Genomic DNA, 15,766 nt, shown 5'->3' on the forward strand with positions numbered 1-15,766 from the left:
GGAAACCCCACCCACATCTGGTGATGATCTGTCCTATTAGCATAGATCCCACCCTGAGTGAGAAGTAACAGTCCGCTGTTCCAATATATTCGGTTCCTGAAATATTTGGTTCCAATGGGTGGAGCTACCATGAATATTCACGGGACCATTGCATGGGCGGGGTGACCAATACAAGCAAGTGGAACAGAAATGATTAGCGTGAGCGCCTCAGATCGCGTTTTGTTTTATGGATTATTTATTTCAAACAGGTAATAAAGTTGAACGAAGTTAAGCTTAAACTACTCATATATATTTTATAAATAATTCATCGTTTTGTAGCATGTGTTTCTCAGTAAACTTCTCTGAGTTTACCTGAACTATTACAAACCTGATCCTGTAGGAAGGGTTGGCAGACAATAAAGGCATATTTCTCCAAATTTCTCCCAGATTAGTTGTTGCTATGATAAAGAACTGTTCGTTTCTCATGAATGACTGAGATTAAGCTTTTTAAATGTGTATGCTGTTTAAATAAATATTTACAAATCTATTCTTGTGTTTTTAGTCTGTCTCCCAAAGTTGTCTGCATATTATTAAAATAGCCATTAAATTATAGGCTGATAGCTCAAGACAACATAAGAACTTGGAGTTGCATGTTGCATGCTTTGAATGTTGCTTTATAGCCTGACTCAACTGAAAATCTTTTTGATAAACAAACTTTACTTAATCAAAGGTTATCATAAATGATAAGCTTCAGATTAATTAACACTTGTTTTCTCTAGCAATGCTTTAGAACGTTGGTCAAATTAATTGATAATAATGAATAATGATAATAATTCATCATAAAAATTAGGCCTACATCTTATCAGTTTAGTAATGTTATCATTCTTATGTAATCTTTTTGTAAACAAGTGAACACAAAAACACACTGGAGTAGAAGGCATGGGTATACCAAAAAAAATTAAGGAAATATATATTTATAGACACATATTTGAATAATATAGTAAATATTTTATTAGTCCTGCTGTAGTAATTTTGTCACCAAACTTGGCTGTTACTACTGAGGTCAGAAAAGGGAAATAGGCTATTACTACAGCAGTAAATGCAAATAATAAACTAGCTACTATCATAACAACAAATTGCACAAACTAAGTATAACATTACTTTAGTTGGACCCTTGCTTTGTATCAATACAATTGAAATAAATAATTATCACTTAATTCGACCAACGTTCTAAAGAATTGCTAGAGAAAACAACTGTTACAGTTTTTTTTTAATTCGCTTTGGTACTATTTTCACAAGTAAGGTGTACATTTTCAAAACTCTTAGTACAAAAATCCAAACTGATCACTCTTGTAACACAGCTAGTCATTCTTTCAAAACCTGATCTCATGCTTTCATTACAGTTATACACATTTCAGTCCACATAATCATTGTTTCAAACACAAGATTATTGTAATATGTAACGAGAACATTTGGTTTAATCACAGAAACACAACAGTATGATCTTCTTTCAATTTAGTACTTTTAACAATCAGTTCATTCAACAGCAAACAATGCAAGATACATGTTTCAAATCACAGTTGTTGCTGAATTACAGTAATACAGGCTACAGTTGCCACATTAGAAAATACACGTGCATAACCTTACTTATGTAATTGAATCCATAATGTTTGTAATAGTATCTATCCAGTGCCTTATCAAAAGCTGTGATGAAGCACAGCCGTGAGGTTCTGTGCTAACAGAGTTTGCTGGCAATGAATACAGTAAATGATTTTGACTATTTGACTGAATATACTGTAGTGGACCTTTACAGATGAAGGTTGAGTTACAGTAATGTAACAACCATGTCTCTACCATGTTTACAGTATCACATGGCATTCATAATGTAATGTACAATGGTGTATTTGATGCCATCTGTCTCCCTTCTACTTATGCATCTCTGATCAATCTGATGTTTTACAGTCTTTCTCTCTCTCTCTCACACACACACACACAGCAACACACACACACACACACACACACACACACACACACACACACACACACACACACACACACACACACACACACAGACACAGACACAGACACACACACACACACACACACACACACACACACACACACACACACACACACACACACACACACACACACACACACACACACACACACACACACACACACACACACAGAGACACACTGTTAGACTTTTCTGTAATTTCTACAGTTATTTACTTTAAATCCCCCAGTATTATACTGCTATTTCTCTTTACAGTAAATAACTGTGATTCCAATTGCATCATGGGAATTTTCTGTGACGTCTAACACCACATACAGAGACTTACTGTATTTTTTAAATTTGCTGTATACTACTGTATTTGACGTAACTGCCTCTCTGGCTGGCACCATTCCACCGTGCTTTTTATTTCCTAATTTTTGCCTTACACCACGTGTCTACAACGCTATAATAGCCAGAGGCTGTCTATATTGGACACATTGAAGCGACCGGACCTTTAAATGCAAACCTGTTTATCCCTTGTAAGAACTAGTGCGAGCGCTTGGACTCGTATCGGACTACGTCTGAAATATAACGGCCGCGGCGCATCACTACACTGTCTGGGATTTGTCGTGTCGCGTCAGACAGACATCCAGTGTAGGTAATGGGGTCTGTCTTTTGTTGGATCGCGACGTTCGTGTCTGGCCCGGGGAAGAGATGGAATTCACTTCACCGAGAGAGAGATCAGCAAGCAAGGTAAAAAAAAAAACAAAAAAAACATTCTGTGTATGTTGACAGGATTGTGCCCAGTTTAACGTATGTTATAACGTTAACGTTAGCCTAACGTTACTCGTCGTCAACATGGCGGTAACGAACTTTACCATGGTAAACTGAGCTAACGTTTCATTTTACACACTTTGTTCGATTATTGAATTGTCGAGTTAAAATATGCCAACGAGCAACGCGTTTACATTAACAATAAATGTGAATAAACTAATGTGAAATTCTGTTTATATCTTAATGTTGGCCTACTGATGAGAACCTTTATAGTTTTAGCATTAGTTTGCAAACTATACCATATTATAGTTTTTTTTTTTTATGGAATTTAATATTTACTTCCATTTTTGTGTTTAAAGGCAACTGCAACAAAGCGCCAATTCGCGCCAGTGACTTAGCAAGATTCCAGAGGTAGGCCAGCCCATTTGTGATATATTTTGAGATAAGTTTGCTGAAATGATTAGCATACACTATGTGAAAATTGCTTTTGAGCCACTGGTGCAGACTAGGTAGCTAACAATATCTTATAAAATCTCTATAAAATTGGCTAACTTTATATCAAATAAGTGACCTTTGCATTATGTCTAACTTTATTACACAGCAAATGAACCAATCAGAAGATGGACCATTGTCTTTGTTCAGTCTCACCAGATTAAATGTATCCAGGTAAGCACTGCAGTAAAACTCTCACTAAGACCAAATCTAGCATTCTAAACAACTTAAGTTTATATTTTTGCATTATTTTTATATTTTATTAGCCAGCGACTCTACCATTGCAGTTCCACCTGACTAGGAAGGTCCTAATATCAGCGCACAGGTGGGTTAACTACTGTAGGAAGGAGAACGATCATCACACAGTGATTTCTTGCATGTTTCTTACTGTGTATTTGTCTCAAACAGGAACTCCTTCACTGCAGACAAGCTGAAATGGGCTAAAATCATCTATTTCAGTCGTTCAACTTCTTTCTATGCATCTCAGCATTTTTGGACAGAATTTAGGATTTGTAAGTATTAAAATTTAATCTGGCATAATTTAATTTAGTTCTTTTGTATGCTATTTATTGACAAAAGCTGTTTACAAATATATATTCTTAAGTTTTTGTGAAAATAATAATAAAAATTAACAAAAAAGGAGGTTAAAAATAATGTGACACTAATATTCTCTCTCTCTCTCTCTCTCTCTCTCTCTCTCTCTCTCTCTCTCTCTCTCTCTCTCTCTCTCTCTCTCTCTCTCTCTCTCTCTCTCTCTCTCTCATATAGTGTTGGAACCGGGATCTCCTCTGAAGGACTGAGTACATTAGTGTTTGTGGACACGCACACAGACCAGGGAACATTCTGATGTTGTCAATCAAGTTCTGAACAGGAACCAATCTTTGGAGAAGTTCATTTATTCACAAAGGTGGACAAAAACATTGTGTTGGCTTTTTAAAGATTATTTTGATGACTTTTACTCCTATGCTGTAGAAAAGATGGAGTAGACAGTCAGACATTGATAATAATAATAAATGTTTCTTGAGCATCAAAGAGACTTCTTTCAAAAACATTACGCCACTTAAATACTTCTTTTGGCCACCAGTGTACATGAATCCAACACATTTTTGGAAATAAGTGAAATTATTTTTAAGGTGGGGTTATGTATCTTGTATTGTGAAAAGAACTGTGTTTTGTCCTGTTTTGGACATTTCCTTTTTGAAAGCTTAATGTATTTATATTCTGCAGTTTTATGAATGTAATGGTTGATATTTCATTATAATACTTGTATAAGCTAAACAACCAATGACTCTACATTCATTTAGTCAAATGCTAATGTTTTGTTTATGATTTTATGTATGTTTTCAAAAATGTTTGCAGTGAAGGACAGCACATAATGTGTTAATTTAACACGTTTACACATCTTTGTGCTAACCTCTCTGACATATTTACTTTGTTAAAATCATTAACACAATGAATGAGTTAAAATTAACACAAAAAATGTTGTCTCTAAACTTACCCATTAATGTGTAAAAATTTCACACATCATTTCCAGCATTGGCATGTTTATTTTGTGATATATATGAAATGTTTTAAATAAAAAAATGGTATTTTGTGATAACTTTGTCTAATTGGTTTGTATGAAAGTAGTACTTATGTAGGATAAAAATAAAATTAATCATATATCAAAATTATCAAATCTAATTTATATTTAGTACAAATAAAAATAATTACAGTAGTGTACTGATTAGCTTAGTTTTTACAGTAATGCACTGTACTGATTAGCTTCGTTTTTACAGTAATGCACTGTATTACACAAAACTGAAATACGGTTTGGTACTGTAACTCTTAATTACAGTAACTTACTGGCAACAGTGTTGCCAGTAAGTTACTGTAAAAAACCCTTGAAAAGTCTAACAGTGCACACACACACACACACAAACACACACAAACACACACACACACACACACACACACACACACACACACACACACACACACACACACACACACACACACACACACACACACACACACACACACACACACACACACACACACACACACACACACACACACACACACACACACACTTTGAACATCATGGTGGTTATTATCTATAAATCACTTATGTAAAAATAATTCATTACATTTGGTTATCCATATCAGAAATTGCAAACAAGTTCTATAGAAACTGTATATAGAATCAATATCTATAGAAATCTATAGGTGTACCAAATGATTCATTGATTAAACATTAAGATCAGTTGGATTAAATCATTGACAAATGTAGTAAAACTGAACAAGAAGAGATGCAAATCAAAAGTTTGATAGTAAGAGCTTTATGAAAGGCAGTTACTGTGAATGAAACATTTATGTAGACGAAACACTTATTTTGTGTTGTGAAAAGGATACTTTGTAATTTTGTTTGGATAATTGATACACTTGATGCAGGATGTACTTCAAGGTTCACCAACATTTGAGATATGAAGCGTGTATAATTGTCAACTAACTTGCGTTGATCATCGCTTAAGGTCTCACGCACTGCGGTAAGCTTTAAAATGTGATGCTTCTGTTCAAGTCTTTTTCTTTGCTTTTTCTCAAAGTCAGATACTGTTATTGTACTTATTCAATATTTATTAACTTATTCTAACGGTTGTTTTTGTATCCTCAGGTACCTTTGAATTTCCGACAGGAGACAGAGAGAACTGCTCTGCAGGAGAACTGAATTTACTAAAGCTGGGCCGCAGGCTGGAAATCAGCACTAAAATGCGTGTGATGGGAAAAATATGGGCTGGCATATGTGCGTGCACAACCTAATTTAATCATGCAAATTCACTATGGGCACCCACACCACACCACCTCAAATATTGTTAAATCTCTCTGATGTTAACAGAGTAGCTCATCTGGAACATGACCACAATACTTAACACAATTAGGAGAAACTGGAGGTCCTTTCATGGGGTCCTGGCTCACCACAAAATCAGACAATACTATTTTATTTTCGTTATAGTGGAAAAGGAGAGCCAAATAGAAATCCGTTTCCGTATCAGTTAAAACTAGATAAATACATTCTTTGTATATCTGTTATTTTAGTCTAATTAAAATGCTATTATAGTCTTAAATATATATTTTTTTTTTTTGTATTTTCCATTTTCATTTAAATTACATCAAATACATCAAGTTAAACAAAATTAAAATGAGAAATGTTACTTTGGCAACTAGCTGAAATAAAATGTATTTTTTTATATTTTATTTTATTTCAAGCAACAATTTTTATGGTTTTAAATTATACTTTATTGTGATTGGTCAAGCGCGCCATCCAGCGGTATGTTATTCCCCGATAACACATTTGGTGAGCTAATAAAATAATACAACTCAAAAGAATATTTTTTGTACAGTTATTTAATGATGTCCACCGGGTATGGCAGACTCGCTCTCTCGTTTCACACAAATGCAGCTGCTGCCATTTTGCGACGATTGTTTTGTACACTGTCATGGATTATAAGATGACAAACAGGTACGATTAATAATTGTTATGACTGTACCTTATCCCTTAAATGTCCGTCTAGTCTGAACTTGCCGCTTGCTAGCAACGGCTTTCTCCGCTGAAGCTTTGTTTAAAGAGCTAATAAAATATTCCCACTCGAGTCAATATATAGTGTCTAATTATTTCCTTATGTGGCAAATAGCTGTGTAATAAGCAGTGTTGGGTAAGTTACTTTAAAAAAGTAATTAGTTATAGTTACTAGTTACTTCTCACAAAAAGTAACTGCGTTAGTAACTGAATTACATCATTACAAAAGTAACTAATTACCAGGGAAAGTAACTATTGCGTTACTTTAAAAAAAAAGGTTTAAATATAAGAAATTTCTTGGATACCCCCAATATGAAATGTTAAATTAATGAAATGGACACTAAATAGAGCATCCTATTGTTATAAAATATTGTACACTAATCTACACTAGTTTAATGTTGCTGTGGGACAATGTGAGAGACACCTGTTAACTTAAATATTAAAATATTATCATTACTATAGTGGAACAACAAAACAGATGGTTTAGAACTTTTAATATTTATTGCACAGACCACAACTGTTCAACAAATAAGTCTAAAAATGAATTATGCTTCTTAAGAAATGTACCAAAAATAAAAAAATAGAAATAAAAAATATCTAGCCAAATTCTAGTTGTGTTTGCGTTCACAACCGGTCAAACAAAGATGTTTTCTTTGAACGGTCCCTGCAGGGAGTTTTTGGAGTTTTATTTTATAACCATATAAACTAATAAAAACATTGCATATGATACCAATATGCTACAGAGATTATTCTAATGCTGAAATGTGTAATTTATTTATAAATAAAGTATTTATGCTCGGACACATTCGCACTGTCGAGCACGTTTTCGGACACACTCGGTCTCTCTCATTTCTCGGACACACTCGGTCTCTCTCGCGCACTGTCGAGCGCGTTCTCGGACACACTCGGTCTCTCTCGCGCACTGTCGAGCTCGTTCTCGGACACACTCGGTCTCTCTCGCGCACTGTCGAGCGCGTTCTCGGACACACTCGGTCTCTCTCACGCACTGTCGAGCACGTTCTCGGACACACTCGGTCTCTCTCGCGCACTGTCGAGCGCGTTCTCGGACACATTCGGTCTCTCTCGCGCACTGTCGAGCACGCTCGCAGCATTCGCCTCGCTTATGTCCAGTCCGGCGCCTCATAAACACACACACACCAGAGAAAAAACTTTGCAGCTCTTATGGCTGAGAGAGAGCCTACTCAGATGAAAACCGCTTCAGTGAGCTCAATTATAATGCCGCATTTTATTGACAGTAACGGTAACGGTGTTGTAATGGAGGAAACAGTAATTAGTTTGATTACTCGTTGCTGAAAAAAATAACGCCGTTAGTAACGCTGTTTATTTATAACGCCGCTATTCCCATCACTGGTAATTAGCGGGATAATGTACATCCAGCCGGTTGTTATCGCAGAATAAACACCTTCAAGCTGATGCAAGTCCCCTCATCTCAGGGTCTTGATCACCGTCAGGGTTTATTCTGCGATAACAAACATCTGGATGTACAATATCCCTTACATATCACATGTTAATAGCATGCCTCGATAGATACACGCTGTGGTTTAAAACCATGTGTGCCACATTAAGAGGTAATCAACCTGATTTCCATTCATTTCAGGATAATTAAGCTGGAAATCAACAAATCAACAGTGTTGCTTAATTATCCGTGTTAGAATTAACAAGATAGTTTATAAATGGCACAGATACGGGTGGCATCCAAAGAGCACTGAGGGAAATTGCAGCACAAGCCGTCAAACAGCGCTATTACACTGGTGAGAGCTACAAGCCTTTTGCAGTCAGTGCCAGTGTTTTCACATCTCTCTGAGAGCAGGAGACGTTTTCCCACAGACTCACTCACCCACAGTCCAACATCTTATTGGACCATGAAATTAATACACAGCTATAAATTATTCACTATTGTGAGGCCTTTTATCTGACTATCGGTTAGAAATCGTAGCGCGCCTGCGTGTTGACAATTCAGATCTGGACAGGGGCACGGCCTCTCGTTTGTTACACTTTGAACATCAAATTTAACAAGCTGCAGTGCAGCTAAAACAAACTTTATCATAAAACAGGCTCTATGACCCAAGACTATTAAATGGCTCAACTTGGCAATGTGTCCCCGGGGTTTTTCCATTACAGCCTCCTGCGAAAAGAACAGACCTCAGTAATTCATAACACCTGAAGCCTCATGTATTTTATCTCTCAATTCATGAGCTGGCAGCAGAATTTGCAGGCTTCATCTCATATCTGTGTTGACGCTAAATATGTGAATGGCCAGAATACCAGCCCGGGAAGAAAGGGGATGGAAGTGTCAGCAGAATAATGGGATAGAATATTTTGTTTTTGTGTCTGAGCAGCTGATGCAGTTTTATGATTATGTTAGAGTTAAAATGCTTTAGTATTTGTGAGAAACTGAGTTAATCTTAACACTCAACATAAATAAAAACAAAAAACATTTGAGAATAGACTACAAAGATAGACCATAGATGTGTCCGATAGTCCACTTATGCACTTGATTATGTGCAGCAAAACCCATTTTCAAATCTGGCTTGCGTTACGCAAATCTGTCATCCCTCCAGATAGTAAAAAGCAAGTTGAACGCACTTGAACACCACCATAATGTGGTAAATACGAGTGGGAAGCTCTGGATTTTTTTTAAGCCCCGATCATTACGAGTTAGGGGTGTGTCAGCGAGAAACATGGCGAAATACCATACCTAATGTTATTTAGCAGTAATATTGTTAGGCTTTTCTAATTGCCTGCACAGAATATGATGGCATTATAATATAACAATGTAATTTGTAATGATAAAGTTTGCAGTGGCTTAATTCATAAATTAATTAAAAACATTTTAAAAAAAACAAAGTACACCTGATGCACATTTCTTTGTTCTTCATTTTCTAGAACTAGAGTTTAAGAACCTTGCTGTTTTTAATTAATTAAGAAAAAGTACACCGCCATCTTACTCTTACGACTTCCCACCTCGTACGTACGAACTTCCCAGGAGGACTTGAATTCACCATTAATCTACATATGCAGAAGAATTCTTCAAACAAACTAAATTTCCTCAAACAATTTTTTTTTTATGTGGTATTTTAAAAAACAAATGCAATGCAATGCAAAGCATAACATAACATAAAAACTAAAAACTAAAAAAGCCAAATAAAGCAAAGCATAACATAACATAAAAAAAGAAAGCAAAACAAAAACGCTTCACTGATCTGTTTGAACTTGAAAGGAGATTGTTTAGAAATTTAACCTGATCAATATAGTTTAATACAAATGTTTTAATCAATTTCAAATTAATTAAATTTAGATTTCACTTAGACACTTGCTGCACTTTTATTCTTGACAAAAATAATATTATATAACAGTAAAAATTATTCAGTAATATTTAAGTATTAAAGCAATATTATTACTTTGATGTGTGCTCTTGAGATAAAGTCTGTTAATATAATTTATTGTTCATTTATTGTATTGTTGTTTTAATTGGCCCAAATATGTCACAATCAGCAACTTCTTCAATAGCATGGTCTTTTTCAAAGTTACAAACTAGAAATAAAATGGAATTGATTTGTATTCTTGTAATTCTTTTAATCCAATGTTTTATTCACTAATTGGAAACAAATTGCAGGATATACTGCAACACCCACTAATCCACTAATCGCTGAATCTCTTCTGTTCACAATTTGCACCTCCGAAAGAATACTGATGTTGCCCTTTTTTGCAAAACATCCTCTTCTTCAGAAAGATTATTAGACTGAAACCATGTAGCTCATGTGTTATTCATCACATGGAGACCTTTAAAACATAAAAAAAAAAACATCAAACAGAGGAGACAAGAGGCGTAAACACAAGAAAAAAAAATGGATGGAAGAAAATGCTAATCGCTTTCTGATCTTCCATAATGCCATAAAAAGGACCAGCAACACAGCAGAAATGAGCGATTTAATCACCACTTGAGTGCTGACTTGACAAACCTGATGGCTTCATAAATGACCAATTCAGCATCCATTATACGCCTGAAAAACTTGGAAGTTTATCAACATGACAGGGAAAGATGGTTCAGTTTCAAGCCTAACAGAAGCTCCTGATCTTATTATTTGTACATGATAGTTTATTATTCAAACCAAACAGAAAAAAAAAAAAAAAATCCAATTTGTTTAATGGTATTTTACCGTACGCTGTAAACCCCAATAAGCTGACCTGTCTCAAAACTTTACATGAATATAACAATGGTCTCTCTAACCCTAATGTGGCCTTCTCAAAGAGAAAATACAATAATTTAAGGGAAGCTACCTCTTTGTAATTAGACCGCACTTTGATTTCAGTTGAATGACTCACGCAAAGTCAAATATAATGACCACAACTACGTTGTCATCATTTGACTTACTGAGTCATAGGTGAGTGATTCATAAAAATATGCTCATAAGCTCACTGGTGTGGAAAAAAAATGGCTTGTATCAAACAGGGTCCAACTTATGGAATAATGATCAACTAAAGCGCACGGCGCAAGTGCTCTTATGGCGTGTCAGAATCCACTTTTGCTAGTTTAACGATGGGAAAAATGGTCGGCACTCATGGTCTTAAAGGGTTGTCCCTATTCTCTTAATGAGTAATGGGTGTGTTTTCGCCGTGGCGGATTCGCTATTTACATGACGGGCTGGAAACGGATCTGCTCGTGCACGATGTTAAATTGCGCAAGCAGACCATCTATGGGACAAGCCGGATTCCACCATATCTATATGTACACAATATTAATATTTTACATTGTAATCCTTTTATTTTTCATATTTGGCTAGTTTGTGTGCTGCTGTGGATATACAGTGGTGGTAAAAAAAAAGCTTTTGGAGGCAAAATGTCAACACAGGCGTCCCTGTGTGTGTAATAAGCAAAGTGTAAGTCACATTGTGACCCGCCTATAGGCGCACATTACTAACGCACTCTTTAAATAACAAAAAATAAATAAATACTGCTCCATTGACTTTAGACCAGGTTTTTGTTGGTCAATGGTGCAGTCTATTTCAGTTGCCTCAAAATAGCAACGCGCCAACAATGCGCCTGAACACACCTCGTTTTCAGACCAGCAGCCATGGGTGCACAAATGGGCACAAATGGATTTGCTATTTAAACAACACGGCACAGGACGTGAAAACGATAACTGCGTCGGGCTGAAACTAGCAAAAAACACTTATGTCGCACTTGACGCTACATTGCGCTGGGTGTATGATGGGGCCCTTAATATTATCTTAGGGCAGTGCAATATTTTTCATGTTGTCAAATGGATGTCCTACAGACAGGTTAGCATAAGCGATTTGATCATCAGATCTTTATCTTATTCTTAGTGTGCAAACACATTTCTCTTCTGAATTTGCCATTACTTGTGCTGACGATCGGACTTACGGTTTTCTAGTAGTAACGTTCAAACAGCACAATTCCCATAGACCTCCAATTCAAGCTTAAAGGGATACTTCAGGATTTAACATTAAACTTTGTATTAGTAGAAAACCTGTAGTATTTTCGAATTACTGTGCTATCTACCCTCATATCCCCCTGAGATGAGACATTTATGTATTTTTTGTCTGGAAAAAATCCTCCGATGACGCAAAAATCGTCATTTTGCGTCATCGGAGGATTTTCTGGCCAGAGGCTAAAGACTACAGCCAGTAGGAGGGGCTGTCCCGCATGTTTTCAACCCACCCATGGGAGGTGGGATCTCACTCACTGAATGTACACATAGTATCAGCCGTCTTTCTTTGGAAGCTAAGCTAGCAGGCTCTTGTTCTGTGGAGAAAGCCGAGTAGTGTTATGAGGTTGAAGGATGAACCCAATAGCAGACAGTTTGCAGGACACACAAGGTTTATTATATACAAAAAAGGAAAACAAAACCCACGAGGGGGCAAAACAAGACAGGATTGACTGTATAAGACTAACAAGACTAAACTAAGACTCAGATAACTAAACAATTAACTAACAGCTAAGACAGGAACAAACGCTTCTTTCAAGACAAGACTTTCAACAGGTACTCACAATAGTGTAGTGTTAAGGGGTTTTATAGGACATATGATGTGACGTTGCCCCCGTGTGGTTAGGTCGGGGAGCGTGTAAACGAGGGACTGTAATAAAGTCATGCTTTGAGAGCACTCGTTGGAAATCTCTCTCCGTGTTTATTTGTTAAGCTAGAAACACTTAACTCAACATGGTGTCAGAAGACTTCAGTTAACAAGTCGGGTAAACAGGAGATGCGATTCTGCCGAATTTGCTGGAGAGAACTCACGTAACGTTACATTTTAGTCAGTTAGTAAGTCTGAAGTTTAGCTAGCGTGCAAAGCTAACGTGACTCGTAGTTAACGATCGCGGCAGACGAGAAGGAAATAAAATGGAGCGATTCCAGATTCCCCCACCACCTAAGTTTGACTTCACAAAGCCAGAAGAGTGGCCCAAGTGGATTCGAAGGTTTGAGAGATTCCGGATTGCATCGGGTCTAGAACTACAGCCGGATGAAAACCAGGTGAACACTTTAATCTATACTATGGGGGACGAGGCGGAAGATATTGTGACTTCACTTCGTATGACGGAGGAAGAGGCAAGCGTGTACAACACTGTCAAAGAGAAGCTAGAGAGACATTTCGTAGTGAGGAGAAATATTATTTTTGAGCGAGCCAAATTCAACCAGAGACAGCAGGAACAAGGAGAGACTGTAGACAGTTTTATTACTGCACTCCACTGCTTGTCAGAGCACAGCGGCTATGGACATTTGCATGACGAAATGGTCCGGGACAGACTTGTTGTAGGCTTGCGCGATAAAAAACTGTCGGAGCAACTGCAGCTGGACTCGGAGCTAACGCTGGAGAGAGCGGTGACGCGTGCGCGTCAGAGCGAGAGTGTGAAAAAACAACAGGACCTGTTGAAGAGTAACTTCAAGGCAGAGGCTACAGATGTGGACAGCATTCAAACAAAACACAAATTTGACAAAGACAAAGGAAGACAGCAGAAAATGCAGGCTAGAACAAATGATAAAAGCAGCTATCACACACAGCCAGGTAACCAGACACGTGCATGCATGTGGTGTGGTAGAACGCCAGCACACAGCAAAAACCAGTGCCCAGCTAGAGAAGTAGCATGTAACCGGTGTCAGAAAAAGGGTCACTATGCAAAAGTATGCAGGTCAGGGGCTCTCAACGAAGTTAACACAGCAGTGTCAGACGAGGAGGGAATAGCTTTCCTAGGCACAGTCAGTTCAGATGGTGAACCCTGGCTAATCAACCTTAAAGTGAATGAGCACACAGCTGTATTCAAAATAGATACAGGGGCAGATGTAACAGTGCTATCTGAAGATGTATTTCAGAAGTGGGAGTTTCCAGAGCTAGAGAGAGCAAAGAAAGTGCTGCAGGGTCCAGGTCTGACGCCCATCACGGTGAAGGGGAAGTTCACAGCTACCATAAAATCAGACAGTAAAAGTACCACACAGGAAGTGTATGTAGTCCCGGGTCTGAAATTTAGCCTACTGGGACGTCCAGCTATCCAGGCATTAGGGCTGGTGGCTAGAGTAGACACAGTGGCACTGGACTCAGTCGAGAGAGTCAAGGAGCAGTTCCCTGCTCTGTTCAAAGGGCTAGGCAAGATGGAGGGTGAATACAAGATAGAGCTTAAAGCAGACGCCAAACCATTCTCCATATCAACCCCACGACGAATCCCGCTGCCTCTCATGTCTAAAGTAAAAAAAGAACTCACACGCATGGAAGAGATGGGGGTGATCTCAAGGGTTGAACAACCCACAGACTGGTGTGCCGGAATGGTCACGGTACCAAAGCCAGGCAAAGATGAGGTGCGCATCTGCGTGGATCTGACGAAATTGAACGAGTCAGTCAAGAGGGAGAGACACATGCTCCCGTCAGTCGAACACACACTTGGACAGCTAGAAGGCGCCAAACTATTCTCAAAAATCGATGCAAACTCAGGGTTTTGGCAGATTCCCCTTGCCAAGGAGTCCGCCCTCCTCACAACATTCCTCACTCCCTTTGGGAGGTTTTGCTTTAACCGCCTCTGTTTCGGCATATCCTCGGCACCTGAACACTATCAGAAGAGAATGTCCCAGATACTGGAGGGACTCGACGGCGTCCTGTGCCAAATGGACGACGTGCTCGTTTACGGAGACACACAGGCCCAGCACGACACACGACTGCTTGCAGTGCTGGGGAGGCTGCAGGAGGCAGGCGTCACGCTGAGAGGTGAGAAATGTGAATTCTCAAAAAGCCATATCAAATTTCTCGGACAGATCATAGATGCAGCCGGCGTGAGAGCAGATCCAAACAAAGTGAGGGCAGTGACAGACATGGAGGAGCCTGAGGACGCGAGCGGAGTGAGGCGACTCCTCGGAATGGTGAATCACCTGGGAAAGTACTTACCTCATCTGGCAGAAAAGACACAGCCACTCCGGGACCTGTTAAAGAAGCAAAACGTGTTTCAGTGGGGGCATGATCAACAAAGAGCCTTCAACAGCATTAAAGAGGAGCTGAGCACGCCACCAGGGCTGGCGCTCTACAACGCAAAAGCAGAGACGGTTGTCTCAGCTGACGCGTCATCATTTGGACTGGGAGCTGTGCTACTCCAGAGACAGGAGGATGGCCACCTCAAGCCAGTCGCATATAGCTCCAGAGCACTCACAGACACTGAGAAAAGGTATGCACAGATTGAGAAAGAGGCTTTGGCAATCACATGGGCGTGCGAGCGCTTCTCAGACTTCCTGGTGGGCATCACGTTCCACGTTGAAACGGACCACAAGCCTCTGGTTCCGTTACTAGGCTCCAAGAGCCTGGATGAGCTCCCGCCATGCATTCAGAGACTCAGAATGAGACTGATGGCTTTCAGCTTCTCCATCTCCCATGTGGCCGGCAAGAAGTTGGCCACGGCAGACGTGCTGTCAAGGGCACCGTTGAGAGACAGAGGGCAGCCGGAGCAGG

General features: G+C 38.6%; 1 protein-coding gene and 1 long non-coding RNA gene across 2 annotated transcripts in view; both read left to right on the forward strand.

Moving 5' to 3' along the window:
* gsk3bb (glycogen synthase kinase 3 beta-b) overlaps nt 1-15,766 on the forward strand; it is a 226,999-nt gene that overhangs the window by 189,206 nt on the left and 22,027 nt on the right. The window lies entirely within an intron of this gene.
* LOC309494097 lies at nt 2,947-3,556 on the forward strand. Its single transcript, XR_014204224.1, has 3 exons — nt 2,947-3,163; nt 3,354-3,418; nt 3,511-3,556. It is a non-coding gene; the product is annotated as an uncharacterized lncRNA (long non-coding RNA).

The sequence above is a fragment of the Leuciscus leuciscus genome, assembly GCF_965113295.1.
Source record: "Leuciscus leuciscus genome assembly, chromosome: 3".
Lineage (NCBI taxonomy): Eukaryota > Metazoa > Chordata > Actinopteri > Cypriniformes > Leuciscidae > Leuciscus > Leuciscus leuciscus.